This window comes from Eurytemora carolleeae, unplaced genomic scaffold, assembly GCF_000591075.1.
Source record: "Eurytemora carolleeae unplaced genomic scaffold, Eaff_2.0 scaffold413, whole genome shotgun sequence".
NCBI classification, from domain to species: Eukaryota; Metazoa; Arthropoda; class Copepoda; order Calanoida; family Temoridae; genus Eurytemora; species Eurytemora carolleeae.
The window spans coordinates 7,395-18,245 of NW_019396310.1; the positions used below are offsets into that span (position 1 = coordinate 7,395).

Here is a 10,851-nt window from a genome sequence, read left to right on the forward strand (position 1 = left end):
TAGAGAATACCAATAAATAGGCCATAGAGAATACCAATAAATAGCAATGAGGGTGCATACTAGAATGGATACAGGGTGCTCAACATTACATGAACCCTGAAAAAAGAAATTTTTAAACATATCCTTCTGACTTTTGAATGATGTATTCGGTTACCTAATCATATATCTATAATAAAGCCTTCATATTCATTTATTTATTCAACTAGCTATTCATCTATATATCTATCTATCTATCTATCTATCTATCTATCTATCTATCTGTGCATTTCTCACCTAATTTTCAATTAGGTCTTCACGCCAAATGCCGGACGCAGGCTCAGTCATCATACCCATTTCTCACGCGCTTGTTTCTGTAAATATCCACAGTTCATTTATACTCTAGGAACGAGGAAAGCACGTCTTGCGGTGGAAACTGAAAAAATAAATCACAATATTAATCAGCTCCATATAATTTAACAATTTTAAAGCAAAACCATCAACTAATCATTATTTTACAATCAATCAATCACACGAATATGTTAAAAAGAGTGCTTACATTTGGTGCATCGACTGAGTGCGTGGAGCACCGTCCACGAAGGTATATTTCTTGACGAGACTGTTTATTTAACCAGATCCCCTTATCTCCAAAGGTTTACTCCTTAAATAGTTTGTATTAGATTTAAATTCACTTTAAATCATCGTTTAACACACCTGTTATCGTTCTGGTCAGAGCTCACTAGACCAGGAGGGTATCTGTTTCCTGGTTTGAGAATATCTGGCTCTCACCCCAGGTTCAGCATACTCCTCTTCAGCTCCAACTCACTATCAACACTCTCCTTCAAGTCCTGAACACGTTAGAGTAGATAATGGTCAAGCTTGCGAGTACTATGTACAGCAACGGTACAGCAGTACGTGAGATATAACACACCTGTAAATAACTCATGGCTGCAATAACAGGACAGCTTCATGTTTACAGGTCCAGAGAGTACAGCGTCTCCTTCTTATCCAGGTCAAACCTATCTATCTATCTATCTATCTATCTATCTATCTATCTATCTATCTATCTATCTATCTATCTATCTATCTATCTATCTATCTATCTATCTAGCTATTTATCTATCTATCAATCTATCTATCTATCTATCTATCAATTTATCAATCTATCTATCTATCAATTCATTAGCTAGGAATTTCTGTAAAGTTTTCTCTTGTGTTCATCCCCCTTTAATGTAAGTTTAAATATCATCTTCTTGTTTTTATTCCGACAAAGATGAAGCTTGCCGCTAATTTACTAAACATTTCTAACACCTAGCTTGTTCTTCTCCAAATATTTCAAATCATAGACAAATTGTTAAACAGAGGGAGCTCTAAAAAATGGCCGTCAAAATTTGTTCAGTATTATCTATATATGTATATACACAGTTTTAGGCTTTTAGGGCGATTTGAGCCCGGCCATCTTCTATTTTAATTATGAAAATTTTCTCTTTGTGTACATCGTAAAATAAAATAAGAAACGACAATTTTTGCGGATTTTATAATTAAAATCTCGTGGATTTTCAAAATTTTCAAAAATCGAATTTTTGTTACAGGAAAACTTTTTTTGAAAATTTTTTTGAAAATTCGATCATCCATAAACTTTAGTCAGGTGAGGTCCCACAACATATTGTGCCCGATCGGTTAGGTGGTTTTGACGTTTATTGGATACAAACAAATAAACATCAAGACAGACAAGCAAAGTATAAACATCTTTGTGCGTTATGATGTTTGGAAATTTTTAAACTTTTACAGTTCCCTGTAACAACTCAAACTTGTTTTTTTCTCTGTCAAATTATTGTTTGTATTTAACTAAAAGGACTTTTCTGAAGATGGGAGACCACATTTTATATTTAATTTTAATCATTTAAAGATTCCATCCTCTGTTAAATACTTTGTCTATTGCTAGAAAAATCGCAACTTTCAAATCATTTAAGTCTATTTATGCAGCTAGGCGTAGAGACAAAAAATTCTTTTCTTCAAGACTCACCGTTTCAGAAAATGTAAATTTTCCACAATTTTAAGAAGGTTTGACCCCCCCCCCCTTCTCACTCCTTTCCCGCCTTTGACAGGACATCCAGGGGGGTGGGGTGGAGAAGTGATAACCTTCCGACCTTTTTATACCAAAAAATTTCCAAAATGTCAGAACTGACATTTCGGGTTTCGCATGAACTTCGCTGAAGCGCAAGAAAAAAGAAAATATAGATCAAATTTTTTCAAGAAGAAAAATGGGAGGGGGGTGGAATTAATCTTCAAAGTAAGGGGGAGGTTGAGGGCAAGGGGATAGGGGTAGAAAAACACGTTTTGCGATAGAAAAACACGTTTTAAGAAAGAAAAACACGCTTTGAGATAGAAAAACACGTTTTGAGATAGATAAATACGTTTTGAGATAGAAAAACACTTTTTGAGAGAGAAAAACACGTTTTGCGATGGAAAAACACGTTTTGAGATAGAAAAACACGTTTTGAGATAGAAAAACACGTTTTGAGATAGATAAATACGTTTTGAGATAGAAAAACACTTGTTGAGAGAGAAAAACACGTTTTGCGATAGAAAAACACGTTTTGAGATAGAAAAACACGTTTTGAGATAGATAAATACGTTTTGAGATAGAAAAACACTTTTTGAGAGAGAAAAACACGTTTTGCGATAGAAAAACACGTTTTGAGATTGAAAAACACGTTTTGAGATAGATAAATACGTTTTGAGATAGAAAAACACGTTTTGAGATAGATAATTACGTTTTGAGAGAGAAAAACACGTTTTGCGATAGAAAAACACGTTTTGAGATAGATAAATACGTTTTCAGAGAGAAAAAGACGTTTTGAGATGGAAAAGCACGTTTTGAGATAGATAAATACGTTTTGAGATAGATAAATACGTTTTGAGAGAGAAAAACACGTTTTGCGATAGAAAAGCACGTTTTGAGATAGAAAAGGACGTTTTGAGATAGAAAAACACGTTTTGAGATAGAAAAACACGTTTTGAGATAGAAAAACACGTTTTGAGATAGAAAAACGACGATATCTTTCCCATTGTTACTCAAGTAAAGGGTACATTTAAGAATCGGAAATGGTAATCTTCAAATGTAGGGTCTCTTGAAATAGCGTTAACTGTCCCTTTAGTTCTTGGCGTAAATAAATGAATGAGGAATGAATGAATACATGAATGAATAAATGAATGAGAAATGAATGAATTAATGAATTAGAAATGAATGAAAGGATGAATGAGAAATGAATGAATAAATGAATGAATAAATGAATGAGGAAGGTTAACTTGAAGGAAATGAGAATGAGAATGAAAACTAAAATTGTATGAGTGTGCTACACTAAAATGAGTGTAAATGTCAAACTGGAATGTATTAGCAAAACATAGCCGCCCCCCCACACCCTCACCCCATGTCAAGCAACACTCCCCCCCCGTTACCCTTCTCTCTACATGCATAGCCCCCATCCTTACCCTTCTCTTCACATACATAGCCCCCATCCTTACCCTTCTCTTTACATACATAGCCCTATCATTAGCCCTCTCTTTACATACATAGCCCTATCCTTAGCCTTCTCTTTACATACATAGCCTCTTTTTCTCCATCCCCTTTCATTTCTCTTTCCCCTTCTTTAAGTTTCATATTCTACATTTTCCCGGATCCCATATCCTATTTTTTCAGTGGCAAATTTCCAACATTTACAATTTTTCAAGAGCATCAGCGCTCGGTCCCCTAACGATACCAAACTTATAAAACATGAAGGCATCTTTCCCTTTTAGCCTAAATGCATTTTTGGGCAAAGGTCCTTTGGGAAATATAATATATTGGAAACAGTCTTTTTTTTTGTGGTGGGGGATTCGGTTAAGTTGGAAGGGGGGGGGGGTAAAGTTGTCAAGAAATAGCTATTCATATGTTTTATAATTTAGCTATTACATAAAAACTTCTAAATTGAAATAAAAAGCTTAAGTTTTCGATTCTCACTATACAAATTTGTTGAGATGAAAAAATAATTCATCTAATATCTGACGTCAAAATATGATATATTTCACTTAATCCTGATATAGTTTTGTATCACCGCGTAATTTATGTTAAATATAAATTGTTTATCGATTCCAATATTGATCACTATATATTCCTTATATATTGATAGATTATATATTTACTCCTAATATTTAGATAATTAAATTTTATAGTTAAAAAATATTAAAATTTTTGAACATTTGATTAATAATAATCTTCAAGATACTTTTCGTACATAAATATCAAAGAAATTATTCAATCCAAAGTTAAAGCCTTCACAATTTTGGTGTCTCATTTTTTTGGATAACATTTTTGTACTTTTTAAAATTCAGTTCTCTCACACTCATATTTGGTAGCTATATTTTGAGGTTATTTAGAGTAATTATACATATAGCAAACAGAAAATCCACCGGAAACGCACCTGTACTGTTTGGTTTGGTTTGGTTTGTTCCATAAATCTACGAAATGTCAGCTGATTAGACTGGAAAGGGGGCGTGTAATGAGTAGAGGAGATAGAACGAAGATTTATTACTCTTCTCGTATTCAATTCACAGAAGGTATTCAAGGATTCATTGAAATACATTCCGTACAATCGATACAGCCAGATATTAACATACAAGAGCGCCCATTTTCATAGAATCCGAACTCTAAATTTAGAGAAAAAATTCTATTTCTATTTCTATTCTATTCTGATGGTTCAGTTAACATACTGTGACCACATTTATGATGAAAAGGGAGAAGTAGTTGAACCTCTTCTCTTAAACCTCTTCAACTTAGTCATACGTAGTTGAACTACTCTGAGCTAAATTTTCATTCAAGGAAATGAGTCTCTGCCACAAACTCCAATTTTCTATTTCCTTTATTTTTCCCTTTTCTTTGAATATTTACAATTAATAGGAAAAATTCCCACCACTTCTATTTTTGGAGGTTCTTAAACACTTAATTTGTACTTTTTTTGTTATATGTTATTTGCAACCTGATAGTGTTTATATTTGACATTAACACATAGATTATTTGATCTAACAGAGTTTGTGACAATCAATTCTTTAGTTCCTCATCAGTGATTATTCTAAATATCTAAAAAAATACAGGATAAAAAGTTTTTTAAAAAAAGGGGAAGGTTAATCAATCGGGATTTCGTTTGAATCACCCTGTATATTTACATAGGCTTAGGTTTTATATTATTTTCTTGAAGCCATGGAATTTAAGCAGTGTTTTACGCTGGTATTTTGACACTCTGCGCGGCATGTGGCAAACCCGGTGAATTTTACCAAATTCGTCAAATTCAAGCTTGATGCTTGGAATTCAATAAAGAAAGCGGGATAAGAGCATGAAAATGGGTTTATTGAATTTATATTATAAGAAAGCCATGTTATGGTAGTGGTGGGGGGAGTTTAAATAAGAAATATAATACACTGGTGCAACAGTTGTCAAGTAGGAATTGCTTCAGGGTTTATAGGATTTGACTTCAGGTTACTTTCGACAGTTTTTGGATAATCGCCCCTTAATACATATTATAAGCTGTAGAAAACGAAAACTTTTTGTTTAAAACTATTTGGAAAAGAAAAGAAAGAAAAACGGGAAATTTTCAAGAGAATGGGAAACTACGGGAAATTATAAAATAAATAATTTAAAGGGTCTTGACGAAATGACCCGAAATGACCCTCCATGAAGAGATTGCAATGTCTGATACACAACGAGAACCCTTAAAATCTTAGTTTTTTAAAAAATAAGGAGACAAATAGAGCTGAATGACAAAAGTAAACAATTTTGGCATAGGAAAACGACAATATCCTCTACAATTTAGATTAGACAAACTATGTACGGACACTGTTATGAATCGGGCATAACATTCTATGTATGGAGGGTGACTATACATGTATTGTTCCTATATGGTAAAATACTATGTTAAGTTTGTATATGTATTCTGTATTCTTCTGATAATACATGGGAGGGTTCTAAAGTATCCTGTATTCCTCTGATAATACATGGGAGGATTCTAAAGTATCCTGTATTCTAGGGATAGTCCCAAGGAGGCTCCTGTATTTCTCTGATAATACATGGGAGGGTTCTAAAGTATCCTGTATTCTAGGGATAACCCCCTGGGCATTTGCATCATTTTCCTTATTATGTCGTAAACTATAGAATTGAGAATTGAGATCTAATTTTAAAGGTATATATAAATATTTCAGTATTAACTCTTTCGGTACATTTTCTACCAGAGCTAGCAGAGCCTAATTTCAATGTAAAAATACTTTTTATAAAATATAATAAAACAGATTATATATAAATGAGTAAAATTCCAAACTTCTTTGAACACCGGGTTTGTCATTTTTACGCCCCCCTCCTATCCCACCCCCAACAAACTTACCCCTGGATTGAATATATCATGCATTAAACCTTGTAAACAAGCTTCAATCATCTTGCATCACACTGTATCATAATTTGGGCACAGAAGAATGCATCATTCATCAAACCTTATAAACAAGCTTCAACCACCATGCATCATGCAATGCATATTGTAGAATCATTTATTTGTTGGAGAAGGCATTATGCATCAACAACCTTATAACAAGCTACAATCATTATTTATGCAACGGAGATTGCATCATGCATCAAACGTTATAAACGAGCTTCATCACACATGCATCATCATTTCAGCAGGGGAGAATGCATCATGCACGTTATAAACAAGCTTCAATCATCATGCATCACACTGCATCAATATTTAAGCACCGGCGATTGCGTCATGCATTAAACCTTAAAACCAAGATGTAATCATCATGCATCACACTACACCATCATTTAAACACCGGAGAATGCATCATGCATTAAACCTTATAAACAAGATGTAATCATCATGCATCACACTGCATCATCATTTGAGCACCGGAGAATGCATCATGTTGTTTTCTGATATTTTAAATTTTTTAATTTTTTTACTTTTTTTACGTAATCTATGAAATACATGATGTAAGTTGGTTGATATTGCTTGCGCGATGAAGCATCATCGTATTAATGCGCTTTACTGAATTTTGAACATTAAATACCCGTAAAATGATGTATTATTGTAAGTTAAAAATGTAAACTTCGAAAAATATATATTGCAATAAATATGTTGTTACTTTTTTAAACTGTTATATTATCGATATTTACGTAGGATTTGTGGATTCAGCTAAGTTGATATTTTCTTTAAAAAATCAAATTTCGAAATTTACGATAAAGAATTTTGTAAGGTATTTTCAGGATGGTTTAGTTTCTTAAAACTAGAAAAGAAAATTGATTATTTCCGATGGATGTTGAATACATGGACGAGAACGAGAAATAAATCTTAAATAACTGAAATATGTATTGTAAATATATATAAACTCAATAACGCACATTTCATTTCTTTTGTTGAATACTTATGTTTGCATCATCAGGGATATTTACAGATGATATCTTTTTACGTTTATTATTTATTTATATATTAGTAAAAACATAAAGTTAAAATTATGAAAACTAGGAGAACAAAAAGATTAAATAATACAATAAAAGGCTAAATTAAAGCCTTAAAATATAATATTTGTGGAAAACCTTGTAAAATGAACAGTAACGCTTAAAAACTGTATTTTTATATTTACATATTTAATTTCAAGATTTTATTTTGGTTATTTATTATTTAGTTAGCTAGTCAGTTGAAAATATATTTATTATTTAGTTAGCTAGTCAGTTGAAAATATATTTATTATTTAGTTAGCTAGTCAGTTTTATTATTTAGTTAGCTAGTCAGTTGAAAATATATTTATTATTTAGTTAGCTAGTCAGTTGAAAATATATTTATTATTTAGTTAGCTAGTCAGTTAAAAATATATTTATTATTTAGTTAGCTAGTTAGTTGAAAATTTGTCAGTTAGCTAGTCAGTTGAAAATTTGTCAGTTAGCTAGGTATTTAGTAAGAAATTTGGTTAGTTAGTCATTTAAGTAGTTAATAAGTTTGTTAGTTGATTTGTTAGTTAGTTAGCTGGTTTGCTATTTAGGTATTTAGTTATTTAGATAAATAGTTAGTTTGTAAGTTACTTGGTTAGTTATTTGGTTAGTCAGCTAGTTATCTAGTTTGGTATACCTACCAAGTTGGTCAGTTAGTTCTTAATAGATAGATAAATATAGTTTTCCATATTCAAGATTCAAAAATAATGCTCTATAAGTAATCAACAGTTAATTTTTTTGTATAATTCCTAACAATTAAGCAACTTGTATATTTACAAGGTAAAAAAGTCTGCAAAAAACCCTCTGACAATTAGACCTGAAGAACAACGGGTAGAGATTAGCCTGTAAAGAGTCCAGGGGAGATGAGGATGCCAGTAAGCAAATAGAAACCAATAATATCCGTACTTTATAGGACAGGACTCTCCTTTACCAACTTATCTATGTATCTATCTATCTATCTATCTATCTATCTATCTATCTATCTATCTATCTATCTATCTATCTATCTATCTATCTATCTATCTGATACAGGATGGATACAGGATGGATACAGGATGGATACAAGATGGATACAGGATGGATACAGAATGGATACAAGATGGATACAGGATGGATACAGGATGGATACAGGATGGATAAAGGAAGGATACAGGATGGATACAGTATGGATACAGTATGGATACAGGATGGATACAGGATGGATACAGGATGGATACAGTATGGATACAGGATGGATACAGTATGGATACAGGATGGATACAGTATGGATCCAGTATGGATACAGGATGGATACAGGGTGGATACAGGATGGACACAGGATGGATACAGGATGGATACAGGATGGATACAGGATGGATACAGGATGGATACAGGATGGATACAGGATGGATACAGGATGGATACAGGATACATTTGATTTTTCTATGGAATTCATACTATTTTGATAATTTGAGCATTTTTTGTATTTTTACTTTTCCTAACAAAACAAGTTTATTAAATCTTTTGTCAATTTTCGATGAAAAGGAGTTTAAATAGACAGTTCTCTTATGGATTAGTGCTAACAATGTACGTACACAGCAAAAAAATCATTTCGGTAAAAATAAAACATAGAAGTTCGGATTGGTTCCCAGATTTTCTCCAAAAAATTTAGGATATTTCCAAAAAAAATTTTCAATTAAAATGAAAATAAAATTGAAACCAACTTTAAATTTGGACTTCTGCTTTGTCTTAAAAAAGCTTATTTGATTTAATAGAGCCATTGAAGTAAGACAAGCACACATACAAACGTTTCATCAAACACTATTATTTCAGCACAACGTGCTATAAGTTTTCTTAAATTATCGAAGGCTCTCGCCTTTTTAGATTATATTTAGTCCCTCACTAAAGCTCGGGACCAAATTAAATCTAAAAGGCTTGAAACTTCTCGATAAAGAGAAAATTTCTGTCCAAAAACTTTATAAACACTGCGAACCAAAATAACAGTGTTAAAAATAGTTATTATAATTTAATTTAAGAATGCGCGCAGAGTTTGGGGTGGGGGGGGCACGTGCCCAAAAATCACGAGCCCTCTACATCTATCTCTATCTATCTATCTATCTATCTATCTATCCAACTATCTATCTTTGTTTGCAGAACTGATTCTAATTAAAGGCGTAGAGCTGTAAACGTTGATACTGCGGAATTATATAATTTATCGAACGCGAATTAAATTTATGATCATCAGTAATAACCCCATATAAATCTTGAAAACACTTTACAAGACTATACACATTCTCCAAATTACATGCTCTTCAGCAAATTATTGAAATTTTCTCCAAATATATCTAGGACCCTTAGATACGCGCTCGCAGACATTTTATTGCGCGTGCTTTCACGGATTTAAAAAAGAATTGGGTCATGGAGAAATCATAATCTACAGATATATATTTTAGATAATGTAACAGACGGAAAAATTGAGTTTGTCCATGGTTGATTGACTGTGGCTGTAGCATCAATACTATTTTGACCGGAAGTAGGCGGATTCCGATGTATACCTCAAACCTCTAAAATTACTCTCTAGATGACACTAATAACATGTACGCAATATACCGCTAATTTTTCCTTTTATACGAAACCAATCCAACATGGCCGCCCCCTATTCAGATCCCTGTTCACCAGGATAAATCTGCCAATCAAAGTTTGGGCTAATTTTATACATTGACATGTACCCATTCAATGCGACCACACAATCTGTTTAGATTATACAGGATCGTTCAACTCGTTGGGGACATGAGAAGGATGGAGGTAATAAGAGATGGATCAATGGATAGATAGATAGAAAAGAAGAGGATACTGTTGAGAAGGATGGAGGGAAGGATACGGTTGAGAAGGATTAGGTTGAGAAGGATACGGTTGAGAAGGATGAAAAGAAGGATAAGATTGAGAAGGATGGAGGGAAGGATAAGGTTGGGAAGAATGTAGAGGATACGGTTAAGAAGGATGGAGGGAAGGATAAGGTTGAGAAGGATGGATCGAGAAGGATAAGGTTGGAGGAAAAGGATGAGGAGAATGATATTGACATGAGAAGGAATCAGACAGAATAGGTTTATTTAGCTGGAGTACAGTATTCTGAATGTTTATGTAAACCAATATACACGGAGAGGGATTTGATTGGAAAATTCTAGTAATGTTAATTTGGCCTGAGGGGGGGGGGGTTGGAATTGGACATAAATGTCTACCCTTTAAATCATAGAAAGAGCTGAAACAACAACTGAAATCAGCAATTTTAACATTTTACTCCAAGTTTCAAAAACAATTTACAGCAATTTTTTTTTAAATTAGTTCAGTTTGTTATACCCACTTCCTGAGCACATTTAAGCATTGTT

At 32.9% G+C, this 10,851-nt stretch overlaps 1 long non-coding RNA gene across 1 annotated transcript; it reads right to left on the reverse strand.

Moving 5' to 3' along the window:
* Window positions 1-274: 274 nt before the first annotated feature.
* On the reverse strand, window positions 275-996 carry LOC111700692 (uncharacterized). The gene is made up of 4 exons (XR_002765031.1): window positions 908-996; window positions 691-824; window positions 536-637; window positions 275-412 (listed from the first exon to the last, which is right to left on the reverse strand). It is a non-coding gene; the product is annotated as an uncharacterized LOC111700692 (long non-coding RNA).
* Window positions 997-10,851: the final 9,855 nt, after the last annotated feature.